This window comes from Arachis hypogaea, chromosome 12 (assembly GCF_003086295.3).
Source record: "Arachis hypogaea cultivar Tifrunner chromosome 12, arahy.Tifrunner.gnm2.J5K5, whole genome shotgun sequence".
Lineage (NCBI taxonomy): Eukaryota > Viridiplantae > Streptophyta > Magnoliopsida > Fabales > Fabaceae > Arachis > Arachis hypogaea.
The window spans coordinates 65545346-65560330 of NC_092047.1; the positions used below are offsets into that span (position 1 = coordinate 65545346).

The 14985-nt window shown below is 39.0% G+C and overlaps 1 non-coding gene across 1 annotated transcript; it reads right to left on the reverse strand.

Annotated features, from left to right (window-relative positions):
- Window positions 1-4257: 4257 nt before the first annotated feature.
- On the reverse strand, window positions 4258-4365 carry LOC112732099 (small nucleolar RNA R71). Its single transcript, XR_003167837.1, has one exon. It is a non-coding gene; the product is annotated as a small nucleolar RNA R71 (small nucleolar RNA).
- Window positions 4366-14985: the final 10620 nt, after the last annotated feature.

Sequence of the window (14985 nt, forward strand, 5' to 3'; positions counted from 1 at the left end):
CAGATGGAATAACAGTAGTTCTTTTAAAATAATCAAGGAAAGCATGATACTTAGATAACCAATCTAATCCTAAAATAACTTCTAAACCACATAGAGGTAAACAGATTAGATCGTGTATAAAAGTCCTGTTCCTAATAGCGAATGGTACTTGCAGGCACATTAAACTGGTCAAAGCATTTTGGGATGCAGGTGTATGGACAATCAAGTAAAAATTCAATTTAAAGAAATATAATCCTAACTCGTAAGCAATAGTTAGAGAAATAAAGAATGCGATGCACCCGAATCATACAGTACAGTTAGAAATCGATTCTTGACATAACACTGACCTTGAATGAGGGCGTTCAATTGCACAACATCGTCAATAGTGATAGCAAACACTCGTCCTTGTTGCTGGGTTCTAATTGAATTTTGAGTAAATCCCTTCGGAAAATCCTTGGCAATATGTCCAAGTTCTCCACAAGCATAGCAGTTAGTTGATCCAAACTGGCAAGACCTGTTATCATGCTCTTTTCTGAATTGCTTACATGCAGTGTTTATGTAAGCCTGATGGGCTCGTTTACCATTGCCTTGCCTTACTTTACCTCCATTCTTACCCGTACGATGAGCAGTAATGTTACCAACTTGTAGGTTCTTATGCTGTCTGATGAGCGGATAATTTATACGCTTTTTGGCATTGTTTTTAGTATGTTTTTAGTATATTTTAGTTAGTTTTTATTATATTTTTATTAGTTTTAAATAAAAATAACATTTCTGGACTTTACTATGAGTTTGTGTGTTTTTCTGTGATTTCAGGTATTTTCTGGCTGAAATTGAGGGACCTGAGCAAAAATCTGATTTAGAGGCTGAAAAAGGACTGCAGATGCTGTTAGATTCTGACCTCCCTGCACTCAAAGTGGATTTTCTGGAGCTACAGAAGCCCAATTGGCACGTTCTCAATTGCGTTGAAAAGTAGACATTCTACGCTTTCCAGCAATATATAATAGTCTATACTTTGACCGAGATTTGATGGCCCAAACAGGCGTTTCAAGTCAGCTCAAGAATTCTGGCGTTTAACTCCAAAACTGAACTGGCACAAAAACTGGCGTTTAACTCCAAGAAAAGTCTCTACACAAAAATGCTTCAATGCTCAGTCCAAGCACACACCAAGTGGGCCCGGAAGAAGATTTCTGCATTAATTACTGATTTATGTAAACCCTAGGCTACTAGTTTTCTATAAATAGGACCTTTTGCTATTGTATTTTACATCTTGGGACGTTTAGTCCTTAGACCTTTGAGGCTGGCCATTTGGCCATGCTTACACTATTTGTTCTTATGTATTTTCAATGGTGGAGTTTCTACATACCATAGATTAAGGTGTGGAGCTCTGCTGTTCTTCATGAATTAATACAAAGTACTATTATTTTTCTATTCAACTCAAGTCTATTTCTTCTCCAAGATATTCATTCGTTCTTCAACTTGATGAATGTGATGATCCGTGACAATTATCATCATTCTCACCTATGAACATGTGCCTGACAACCACCTCTGTTCTACTAGCAATGGCTTGAATGCGTATCTCTTGGGTTTCTAATCTAAGATTAGAACCTTCGTGGTATAGACTAGAATTATTGGCGGCCATTCCTGAGATCCGGAAAGTCTAAACCTTGTCTGTGGTATTCCGAGTAGGATCTGGGAAGGGATGACTGTGACGAGCTTCAAACTCGCGATTGTGGGGCGTGTGACAGACGCAAAATGATCAATGGATCCTATTCCGACATGATCGAGAACCGACAGCTGATTAGCCGATGTTGTGACAGAGCATCAGGACCATTTTCACTGAGAGGACGGGATGTAGCCATTGACAACGGTGATGCCCAACATAAAGCTTGCCATGGAAAGGAGTATGAATGATTGGAAGAAGGCAATAGGAAAGCAGATGTTCAAGGGGAACAAAGCATCTTCATACGCTTATCTGAAATCCACCAATGAATTACATAGGTATCTCTATCTTTATTTTATGTTTATTTTCATCACCTTAAACTCCATAACCATTTGAATCTGCTTGACTGAGATTTACAAAATGACCATAGCTTGCATCAAGCCGACAATCTCCGTGGGATCGACCCTTACTCACGTAAGGTTTATTACTTGGACGACCCAGTGCACTTGCTGGTTAGTTAGTTGTGCGGAATTGTGACAAAGTGTGATTCACGTTTAAGAGCTCCAAGTCCTTTGGCACCATTGTTGATGATCACAATTTTGTGCACTAAGTTTTCGGCGCCGTTGCCGGGGATTGTTCGAGTTTGGACAACTGACGGTTCATCTTGTTGCTTAGATTAGGTATTTTTCAGAATTTTTAAGAATGAATTCTAGAGTTTCAAGGTGATGTTCCCACCATCACAAAAGCTGATTGATTCTCATCAATTTAGCTATTGAATGTAATGTCCGGCTGAAGCTTGGCCAAACATGTCTAATCCTTTTTAGACTGAAGCTTTAGACTAACATTGCATGATTCCTGGAATTCTTATTAAAAGTTTTGATTCTCTTTATTTTCTTTTCTACTCAATTTTTGAAAATTACATGCATGTGTCTTCATTAATCTTCAAGTTGTTCTTGATGATTTCCTTGCTCTAATCTTTAAATTCTCTTGTTTAGTGTGTTTTGTTGTTTTCCATATGCATTTTTACATTGTTATAGTCCTTAGTATACAAACTTTTAAGTTTGGTGTCTTGCATGCATTGTTTATTTGATCTTAGTTGCATTTTCATTGTTTCTCATCATCAAAAATTCAAAAATATTTTTTAAAACTATGTCTTTTCAAGTCAATAATACAGAGAATTGAAGATTCAGAACATTCAGCAGAGGAATCAAACAGAAAAAGCTGGGCATTCAAAACGCCTAGTGAAGAAGGAAAACTGGTGTTTAAACGCCAGCCAGGGTACCTGGCTGGGCGTTTAACGCCCAAAAAGGTAGAGATTTGGGCGTTAAACGCCAGAATGGGCACCATTCTGGGCGTTTAACGCCAGGATGACACTAGAGGGAAGATTTTGTTTTTAATTCACATTTCTTTCAAGTTTTCATAATTTTTCAAAATCAAATTTTTTTCAAATTATATCTTTTCAATCATATCTCTTTCAAAATCAATTTCTTTCCATTTTATATTTATTTTTACTATTTTCAAAAATCCTTGCTATAATTAAAGATTTACTTCAAAATTTTCAAGTTGTTACTTGCCTATTAAGAAAGGATCAAACTTTAAATTTTAAAATCATATCTTTTAATTTCTTGATAGTCAAGTAATCAACTTTAATTTTAAAAAAATTTTCTTTTTCTAAATTGATTTTCAATCATATCTTTTCAAACATATCTTTTCAATCACATCTTTTTCAAAATTAATTTTTTTCAATCATATCTTTTTCTAATTTCAAAATCTTTTTCAAAAATCACTTTATTTCTTTCCCAATCTTAGTTTTCGAAAATCTCAATCAAATTTTCAAATTTCTTTTTAAAATCTTTTAATTAATCTTCGAAAAATCTTCCCCTCTTCTCATATCCTTCTATTTAAGGGACTAACACTCCTCCTCAAGGTACAATTCGAACTCCCTCCTTCTGTATATGTTCGAATTCTCCTCCATCTACCACCTCCTTCTATTCTTCCTTTCTTCTGACACTTCAAGGAATCTCTATACTGTGACATAGAGGATTTCATACTTTCTTGTTCTCTTCTCTTTCATATGAGCAGGAACAAAGATAAAGGCATACTTGTTCAAGCTGATCCTGAACCTGAAAGGACCTTGAAGAGAAAACTAAGAGAAGCTAAAGAACAATTCTCTTTAGAGGGCCTAACAGAACTCTTCAAAGAAGAAGAAACCATGGCAGCCGAAAACAACAATGCCAACAATGCAAGGAAGGTGCTTGGTGACTTTACTGCACCTACTCCTGATTTCTATGGGAGAAGCATCTCTATCCCTGCCATTGGAGCAAACAACTTTGAGCTTAAGCCTCAATTAGTTTCTCTAATGTAACAGAATTGCAAGTTTCATGGACTTCTATTGGAAGATCCTCATCAGTTCTTAATTAGCTGAGTTCTTGCAAATCTGTGACACTGTCAAGACCAATGGGGTTGACCCTGAAGTCTACAAACTTATGCTCTATCCTTTTGCTGTAAGAGACAGAGCTAGAACATGGTTGGATTCACAACCTAAGGAAAGCCTGAACTCTTGGAAAAAGCTAGTCAATGCCTTCTTGGCAAAGTTCTTTCCACCTCAAAAATTGAGTAAGCTTAGAGTGGAAGTCCAAACCTTTAGACAGAAGGATGGTGAGTCCCTCTATAAAGCTTGGGAGAGATACAAGCAATTGATCAGAAGTTGCCCTTCTAACATGCTTTTAGAATGGAGCATCATAGGAATCTTCTATGATGGTCTGTCTGAACTATCCAAGATGTCATTGGATAGCTCAGCTGGAAGATCTCTTCATCTGAAGAAGACGCCTGCAGAAGCTCAGGAACTCATTGAAATGGTTACAAATAACCAATTCATGTACACTTCTGAAAGGAATCCTGTGAATAATGGGACAACTCAGAAGAAGGGAGTTCTTGAGATTGATACTCTGAATGCCATATTGGCTCAGAATAAAATATTGACCCAACAAGTCAATATGATTTCTCAGAGTCTGTCTGAAATGCAAGCAGCAACAGGCAGTACTAAGGAAGCTTCCTCTGAAGAAGAAGCTTATGATCCTGAGAACCCAACAATGGAAGAGGTGAATTACATGGGAAAATCCTATGGAAACACCTATAATTCTTCATGGAGAAATCATCCAAATCTCTCATGGAAGGATCAACAGAGACCTCAACAAGGTTTCAACAACAACAATGGTGGAAGAAACAGGTTTAGCAATAGCAAGCCTTTTCCATCATCTTCTCAGTAACAGACAGAGAATTCTAAGCAGAGCCACCCTGACTTAACAACCATTGTCTCTGATCTAATCAAAACCACTCAAAGTTTCATGACTGAAACAAGGTCCTCCATTAGAAATTTGGAGGCACAATTGGGTCAGCTGAGTAAGAAAATTACTAAACTCCCTCCTAGTACTCTCCCAAGCAATACAGAAGAGAATCCAAAGAGAGAGTGCAAGGCCATAAACACGTCTCACATGGCCGAACATGGAGAGGAGGAAGAGGCAGTGATTCCCACTGAGGAAGGCCTCAAGGGACGCCCACTGACCTCCATGGAGTTCCCTAATGAGGAACCATGGGAATCTGAGGCTCATTCTGAGACCATAAAGATTCCATTAAATTTACTTTTGCCATTCATGAGCTCTGATGAGTATTCTTCCTCTGAAGAGGATGAAGATGTTACTGAAGAGCAAGTTGCTAAGTACCTTGGAGCAATCATGAAGCTAAATGCCAAGTTATTTGGTAATGAGACTTGGGAGGATGAACCTCCATTGCTCATCAAAGAACTGAATGACTTGACTAGGCAGAGATTACCTCAAAAGAGACAGGACCCTGGGAAGTTCTCAATCCCTTGTACCATAGGCACCATGACCTTTGAGAAGGCTCTGTGTGACCTAGGGTCAAGCATAAACCTTATGCCTCTCTCTGTAATGGAGAAGCTAGGGATCATTGAGGTACAAGCTGCAAGAATCTCACTAGAGATGGCAGACAATTCAAAGAAACAAGCTTATGGACTTGTAGAGGATGTCTTGGTAAAGGTTGAAGACCATTACATCCCTGCTGATTTTATAGTCCTAGAGACTGGGAAGTGTATGGATGAATCCATCATCCTTGGCAAACCCTTCCTAGCCACAGCAAAAGCTGTGATTGATGTTGACAGAGAAGAATTGATCATTCAAGTGAATGGAGACCCCCTTGTATTTAAAGCTCAAGGATATCCCTCTGTCACCATGGAGAGGAAGCACGAAGAGCTTCTCTCAATACAGAGTCAAACAGAGCGCTCACAGTCAAACTCTAAGTTTGGTGTTGGGAGGCCACAACCAAACTCTAAGTTTGGTGTTGAACCCCCACATTCAAACTCTAAGTTTGGTGTTGAGAGGTTCCAACATTGCTCTGAACATCTGTGAGGCTCCATGAGAGCCCACTGTCAAGCTATTGACATTAAAGAAGCGCTTGTTGGGAGGCAACCCAATCGTTACTATTCTATGATAATTTTCTATTTTCTATTTTCTATTTTCTATTTTATGTTTTCTGTAGGTTGATGATCATGTGAAGTCACAAAAACAATTGAAAAAGCAAAAACAAAGTGAAAAATAGAATGAAAAACAGAACACCCTGGAGGAGACAGTTACTGGCGTTTAAACGCCAGTAAAGGTAGCAGAATGGGCGTTAAACGCCCAGTCTGGCACCATTCTGGGCGTTTAACGCCAGAAAAGGGCACCAAACTGGCGTTTAACGCCAGGAATGGGCAAGAAGCTGGCGTTAAACGCCAGAAATGGGCAGCAGCCTGGTGTTTAACGCCAGGATTGGCAGAAAGGGGTGTTTTGTACGCCAGTTGGTACAGGGATGAGATATCCTTGACACCTCAGGATCTGTGGACACCACAGGATCCCCACCTACCCCACCACTCTCTTTCTTCTTCACCCATTCACCAATCACCTCAATACCTCTTCCCCAAAAACCCCTCACCTATCAAATCCCACCATTCTCTTCACCACTCACATCCATCCTTCAAAAAACCCCACCTACCTCACCGTTCAAATTCAAACCACTTTCCCTCCCAAACCCACCCTCTATAGCCGAACAAAAAACACCCCCCTCACTCCAATATAAACCCATCTTCACTCCTTCATTTTCACACAACCTAAACACCACTTCTCCCCCTTGGCCGAAACACAAAGCCCACTCCATCTCCTCTATTTCTTCTCTTCTACTCTCTTCTTCCTTCTTTTGCTCGAGGACGAGCAACCTTCTAAGTTTGGTATGGTAAAAGCTAAAGCTTTTTGTTTTTCCATAACCATTGATGGCACCAAAGGCTGGAGAAACCTCTAGAAAGAGGAAAGAGAAGGCAAAAGCTTCCACCTCCGAGTCATGGGAGATGGAAAGATTCCTCTCAAGGGTACATCAAGACCACTTCTATGAAGTTGTGGCCAAGTAGAAAGTGATCCCCGAGGTCCCTTTCAAACTCAAAAAGAATGAGTATCCGGAGATCCGACATGAGATCCGAAGAAGAGGTTGGGAAGTTCTCACCAACCCCATTCAACAAGTCGGAATCTTAATGGTTCAAGAGTTCTATGCCAATGCATAGATCACCAAGAACCATGATCAAAGTGTGAACCCGGACCCTAAGAATTGGCTTACAATGGTTCGGGGGAATTACTTAGATTTTAGTCCGGAAAATGTAAGGTTGGCATTCAACTTGCCTATGATGCAAGGAGATGCACACCCCTACACTAGAAGGGTCAACTTTGATCAAAGGTTGGACCAAGTCCTCATGGACATATGTGAAGAGGGCGCTCAATGGAAGAGAGATTCAAGAGGGAAACCGGTTCAACTAAGAAGGCATGACCTCAAGCCCGTGGCTAGGGGATGGTTGGAGTTCATCCAACGCTCAATCATTCCCACTAGCAACCGGTCCGAAGCTACTATAGACCGGGCTATCATGATACATAGCATCATGATTGGAGTGGAAGTGGAAGTTCATGAGGTTATATCCCAAGAACTCTACAAGGTGGCGGACAAGTCCTCCACTGTGGCAAGGTTAGCCTTCCCTCATCTCATTTGTCACCTCTGCAATTCAGCTGGAATTGACATAGAGGGATACATCCTCATTGATGAGGACAAGCCCATCACTAAGAAAAGGATGGAGCAAACAAGAGATCCCACTCATGGACAAGAGCATGAGGAATTTCCTCATCATGAAATCTCTGAGATACCTCAAGGGATGCATCTTCCTCCACAAAACTATTGGGAGCAAATCAACACCTCCCTAGGAAAATTGAGTTCCAACATGGGACAACTAAGGGTGGAGCACCAAAAGCATTCCATCCTCCTCCATGAAATTAGAGAAGATCAAAGAACCATGAGAGAGGAGCAACAAAGGCAAGGAAGAGACATTGAGGAGCTCAAGCACTCCATAAGATCTTCAAGAGGAAGAACAAGCCGCCATCACTAAGGTGGACCCGTTCTTTAATTTCCTTGTTCTTTATTTTCTGTTTTTTCGAATTTTTATGCTTTATGTTTATCTATGTTTGTGTCTTTATTACATGATCATTAGTGTCTAAGTGTCTATGCCTTAAAGCTATGAAAATGAATCCATCACCTTTCTTAAATGAAAAATGTTTTTAATTGAAAAAGAAAAAGAAGTGCATGAATTTCAAATTTTAAAACAGTTTAATTATCTTGATGTGGTGGCAATACTATTGCTTTTCTGAATGAATGCTTGAACAGTGCATATTTTTGAATTTGAGTGTTTATGAATGTTAAAATTGTTGGCTCTTGAAAGAATGAAAGGAAAAGGAGAAATGTTATCTGATGATCTGAAAAATCATAAGATTGATTCTTGAAGCAAGAAAAGCAGTGAAAAGCTTGCAAAAAAAAAAAAGAAAGCAAGCAGAAAAAGCCAATACCCCTTTAAACCAAAAGGCAAGGGTGATAAAAAGGATCCAAGGCTTTGAGCATCAGTGGAAAGGAGGGCCCACAGGAACAAAATCCTGGCCTAAGCGGCTAAACCAAGCTGTCCTTAACCATGTGCTTGTGGCGTGAAGGTGTCAAGTGAAAACTTGAGACTGAGCGGTTAAAGTCGAGGTCCAAAGCAAAAAGAAGAGTGTGCTTAAGAACCCTGGACACCTCTAATTGGGGACTCTAGCAAAGCTGAGTCACAATCTGAAAAGGTTCACCCAGTTATGTGTCTGTGGCATTTATGTATCCGGTGGTAATACTGGAAAACAAAGTGCTTAGGGCCACGGCCAAGACTCATAAAGTAGCTGTATTCAAGAATCAACATACTTAACTAGGAGAGTCAGTAACACTATCTAGATTCTGAGTTCCTATAGATGCCAATCATTCTGAACTTCAAGGGATAAAGTGAGATGCCAAAACTGTTCAGAGGCAAAAAGCTAAAAGCCCCGCTCATCTAATTAATACTGATCTTTGTAGATGTTTTTTGGAATTCATTGTATATTCTCTTCTTTTTTATTCTATTTGATTTTCAGTTGCTTGGGGACAAGCAACAATTTAAGTTTGGTGTTGTGATGAGCGGATAATTTATACGCTTTTTGGCATTGTTTTTAGTATATTTTTAGTATATTTTAGTTAGTTTTTATTATATTTTTATTAGTTTTTAAATAAAAATCACATTTCTAGACTTTACTATGAGTTTGTGTGTTTTTATCTGATTTCAGGTATTTTCTGGCTGAAATTGAGGGACCTGAGCAAAAATCTTATTCAGAGGCTGAAAAATGACTACAGATGCTGTTGGATTCTGACCTCCCTTCACTCAAAGTGGATTTTCTGGAGCTACAGAAGCCCAATTGTCGCGCTCTCAATTGCGTTGAAAAGTAGACATCCTGGGCTTTCCAGCAATATATAATAGTTTATACTTTATCCGATATTTGATGGCCCAAACAGGCGTTCCAAGTTAGCTCAAGAATTCTGGCGTTTAACTCCAAAACTGGCACAAAAGCTGGAGTTAAACGCCCAAACTGGCACAAAAACTGGCGTTTAACTCCAAGAAAAGTCTCTACACGAAAATGTTTCAATGCTCAGCCCAAGCACACACCAAGTGGGCCCGGAAGAAGATTTCTGCATTAATTACTGATTTCTGTAAACCCTAGGTTACTAGTTTTCTATAAATAGGACCTTTTGCTATTGTATTTTACATCTTGGGACGTTTAGTCCTTAGACCTTTGAGGCTGGCCATTCGGCCATGCTTACACTATTTATTCTTATGTATTTTCAACGGTGGAGTTTCTACACACCATAGATTAAGGTGTGGAGTTCTGCTGTTCTTCATGAATTAATACAAAGTACTATTATTTTTCTATTCAACTCAAGTCTATTTCTTCTCCAAGATATTCATTCGTTCTTCAACTTGATGAATGTGATGATCCGTGACACTCATCATCATTCTCACCTATGAACATGTGCCTGACAACCACCTCTGTTCTACTAGCAATGGCTTGAATGCGTATCTCTTGGGTTTCTAATCTAAGATTGGAACCTTCGTGGTATAGGCTAGAATTATTGGCGGCCATTCCTGAGATCCGGAAAGTCTAAACCTTGTCTGTGGTATTCCGAATAGGATCTGAGAAGGGATGACTGTGACGAGCTTCAAACTCGCGATTGTGTGGCGTGTGACAGACGCAAAAGGATCAATGGATCCTATTCCGACATGATCGAGAACCGACAGCTGATTAGCCGATGTTGTGACAGAGCATCAGGACCATTTTCACTGAGAGGACAGGATGTAGCCATTGACAACGGTGATGCCCAACATAAAGCTTGCCATGGAAAGGAGTATGAATAATTGGAAGAAGGCAATAGGAAAGCAGAGGTTCAAGGGGAACAAAGCATCTTCATACGCTTATCTGAAATCCACCAATGAATTACATAGGTATCTCTATCTTTATTTTATGTTTATTTTCATCACCTTAAACTCCATAACCATTTGAATCCGCCTGACTGAGATTTACAAAATGACCATAGCTTACTTCAAGCCGACAATCTCCGTGGGATCGACCCTTACTCACGTAAGGTTTATTACTTGGACGACCCAGTGCACTTGCTGGTTAGTTGTGCGGAATTGTGACAAAGTGTGATTCACGTTTGAGCGCTCCAATTCTATTGGCGCCATTGTTGATGATCACAATTTCGTGCACCACTGTCGTATGCCACGCGCTTTAAAATGCACCCTTCTCCCAGCTGCCTGATGATTGCTAAGACGCCTTGGTGGAAATTCTTGGCGACTCACCTTGGCCACAGTCACTTTCTTAATACATTCTTCCACTAACTTGCTCTTGTTGACTAATTCAGCAAAATTACATATCTCCAGCGGAACTATTGAAATCATCAAATCATCACGAAGGCCTCCTTCAAACTTCAAGCACTTCCATTCTTCAAAGTCAGCAGGATTCCCTTGACAGATCTTAGAGAAACGACACAAGTCATCGAAATTACGAGCATACTCAGCAACAGTCATATCCCCTTGCCTCAGCTGCATAAGCTCTATCTCTTTAGCATCACGCACTGCTCTTGGGAAATATTTCTTGTAGAATTCATCTTTAAAAATATCCCAAGGAATGTCACCTTCATTACGTTGTAGCATTCGCTGTATCCCCTGGCACCAGTACTCAGCTTCTCCTTCGAGCATATAAGTAGCAAACTCCACGTGTTGTCCTTCCGGAACATACTGCGCTCTCAGTGATCGTTCAATACCTCGAAACCAGTTATCAGCGTCTGTCGCAATGAGTGTACCCTTGAACTTAGGCGGATTAACCTTCAGAAAGGTCACAAGGGTCATAGGTCTTTCAGGATGCCCTAAGTTATTCTCATCATTCCCATTTTTCACTCCAAGACGTTCAACAGCCCTAGCCGCTGTTACCGCAGCTTCACGCACTACTTCAGCCGCGTTGTTCATGGTAGCCATAAACATTTCCTGTTTCCTCTCGTAGTTAACATTAGGAATTCCTTCCCGTACGCCTCGTCTCCGTGAACCCATTGTAGTCCTGTTCACACCAAACAATCATTGTTAAAGTGATCAGTCTTAACACTTCAAGTCAAGTGTGAACATTCCCAAAATGAAAACACAGAAACAATCATGCAACATATATCACTGGGATATCCTATACGCATGAGACACACAACAGAGTATGCAATGAAGCATAGTCAGTCCACTCCCCAGGCTCTACTGGGAACGAACTGCTCTGATACCAAATTGTAACGACCCAATTTTCAATATGTCTAGATCATACCGAAAACTGAGTGCTACCAATTTGTCTTCCTAATTATTATCTATTATTTATCATATGAGCCTGATTCGTTGTTAAAAGCGTAGTTAATTTGCGAGGTGTTTTTTTTTTTTTTTGAAAACATTTGGATTAATAGGCGGAATCACTTATAATCAATTCACAAGTAATAACAGATAAAACAGTTATAAACAACCATACATAAATACATCACGAGTAGTTGATGATATTCGGTGATTCAGCCTTTATTAGAATATAGACTGTTAGTTAGAACACCCCTAGATATAGCTAAATAATATCTATATACATGTATATACATACAACATCCCAGGTCCTGACCTGTTCAAGAGGTCCCTAAGCTGGCACCTAGGCTAGCCTAGACTCTATACTCACCTAGTCCCTCTAAACTACTAAAGCGAGGGAAAGTACGTTCTAGGTCTTCAAAACTCAAGTCAGGTGGAACGTCATCAAAAGATTGTACATCATCTGCTACTCCTCTGCACGATCAGACTTTTCCACAGGACGTCTCTCTGGTACCTCATGAAGTAGCCACACAATAGGAATCTCGTACACAGGATTTAGGTTAAAGTGCGCATACGAACGGGGTGCAGACGTTGGCTGGTCTCACATTATATACATATAATCAGAGAATGATATTCACCCTAGACTCAGAAGACTATCTAGAGCAGAATTCTCTTCCTGCGAACGGTCATCAGCGAACTATGGTAAGGTAATGTTACTTCCATCTGAAGGGGGAAGGGAGAGAGAAGGGGTAAGAACTGGGGAGTTCTTAGTAGGGCCGGGATTATTAGTTACGTTCATTAATTCTATGTTGTTTAGCAGACTATTAGCAGAATACAAAGAAGCAGTAATTAGAAAACACAGATAAGTAGAGAAGATAGAGAAAACAGATAGCAGAACACAAACAGAAGAATACAAGAAAATAACACAAGCGCAGAGAATGGAATACAAACAAGGAAAGCATACATTCATACCACAATCATAACAAAGAAAATGCGCAACCAAGTATGATGCATGTCTAGCCCTAGCGCAGGTAATGAGCTTATCTGTCGGTTTCTACCCGCTCCTGACGTAACCCAAAGCAGCTGAAACGGGTATGGTTTTCCAGTCAGCATAGGTACAGTTCTCACTAACCGACGTATGCGTCATATCCTCTGTCAGCAAACTCTACCTTACAGGTGGCGAAATTTTAGCCGTGTATGAAATCATATTCTCTATAAGCAATCCTTGCCTTACAGGTGCGGCATTCTAGACGTGTATGAATTAATATCCTCTGCAAGTGATCCCAGGTTATCAGTTGCAGGTACAGCTCTCAATAGCTGTGTAACACTGGAAAATGTTCTGTGGTCGTACCACTATCTATCTGACTGCCTTCACGCAGCAGATCATTACATAATTATTCTCATTATCATCATTCATCATCATTCTCATTATTCATCATCATTTTCACATTCTTATGCAGTACCTCTTTCTTTCTCTGTTCAATCATACTGTACAAACTTTTACATCTTTCACTTTTACAATATCCTGGCTCAAACTATTTCTCTTTATCATATTATTCTTTTCTCTTTGTATCTCTTTACTTTACTCTGGTTACTCTGTACTCTGTGTTACTTTATTCTGCTCTGATTTCTCTGTTTAACATGTGTATTTAAAGCTTATGTAAATTTCGGTATGTTAGCCTGTCCCAGGTATAGGTTCATTAAGTCTATACTGAAACAGTTTAACTTTTCATATAACACCTAACCCTAGTCGCAACTCAAGTACTAACTAAGTTGCCCTAGTTCGTTCACTAGTCTCTGTCTGTTTTTCTGTCATTAAAATTTTACAGACTTTTTCTTTGGTGTTTATCTTTTCTTTAAATTTTTATCTTTTCTTTATCTTTGCCTCACTATCATGTTATTACCACTCCCTAAGTGTTTTATGAAGGTAATTATGAGATTCTTCACTTAAAGTTGTCTTTCTAAAGCTTTTACAGAAAACTGTCTTTTCCGCATTATTTTATTATTTTTATTAAAATATTATTTTTAATTAAATATTATTATTTAATATTTTATTATTATTTATTATTTTAATACTAAATTTTTGAAAATTAACTTACCTTTTACTTTTAACCTTTAAAATTCACTTTTTACCACTCGTAACTTTTAATATTTCTACTTTTACCATCCTAACTTCCAGAAATTACCATATAACCCCTTAAACACCAAAAATTTTACTTCCTTGCCCTTTCTAAGATCTAAAAGGTGTTCTTCAATGTTCTTCACCACACTCAAAGTGTTCTTCGTGTTATTCGTATATTCTTCAAATTCTTTCTCTGTTTTTACCCATTTTTCAGTCTTTTCAGCAACCGATTTTTACCAAAATTCAAAATAAATTCTCAGCCACTAAAACCCCATCTTTTCTACATGATTTTAACACAAATTGAACCTCAATTTAAGCTCTAGGATTTCGTTTTCCAGCAGCCACAAGAACACACATTCATAGCTTGAATTTCATCAAATTTCATCAAATTTTCACCAAAATTTCAACAAGAATTACTCATACAAACAATCAATTTCAAGCACAGCCAAACCATATCATAATCACACAACTCAAACACAATCAATCAAGATTAAATTCGTCAATCCCTACCTGGTTTTGCTGCTCCTAATTCGGTTAAACTTTCAGGTGGTCCTTAAGCACTTTTTCCTCCTAAATCACATCAAGAACAACTTTAAATCCAAAAACTCTCAACTGACCAAATCTCACTCAGTATGTTAGAAAGAGATATCTCACCTTAGAATTGCTGGAAATTCACGTTTCTTGGCCCTCAAGTCAAGTTAAGCATGATTCCTAAGGAAGAACATCAAGAAAACACATGTTTTGCATGGTTTTCCTTGAAAACCGAATTGAAATGGGAGGGAGACAGCCTTCTCACCTTATTTCCATCCTTGATAAGTTACATGGTTATGTAGAGGAAGAAGAGAGGATCATTTTGGTGAAATCGGAGTTTTGATTTGAGTTTTAGTTCAGAAGAAATCAAGCTTTGAAGATTAAGTGTTCATGAAAGTTTCTCTCTTT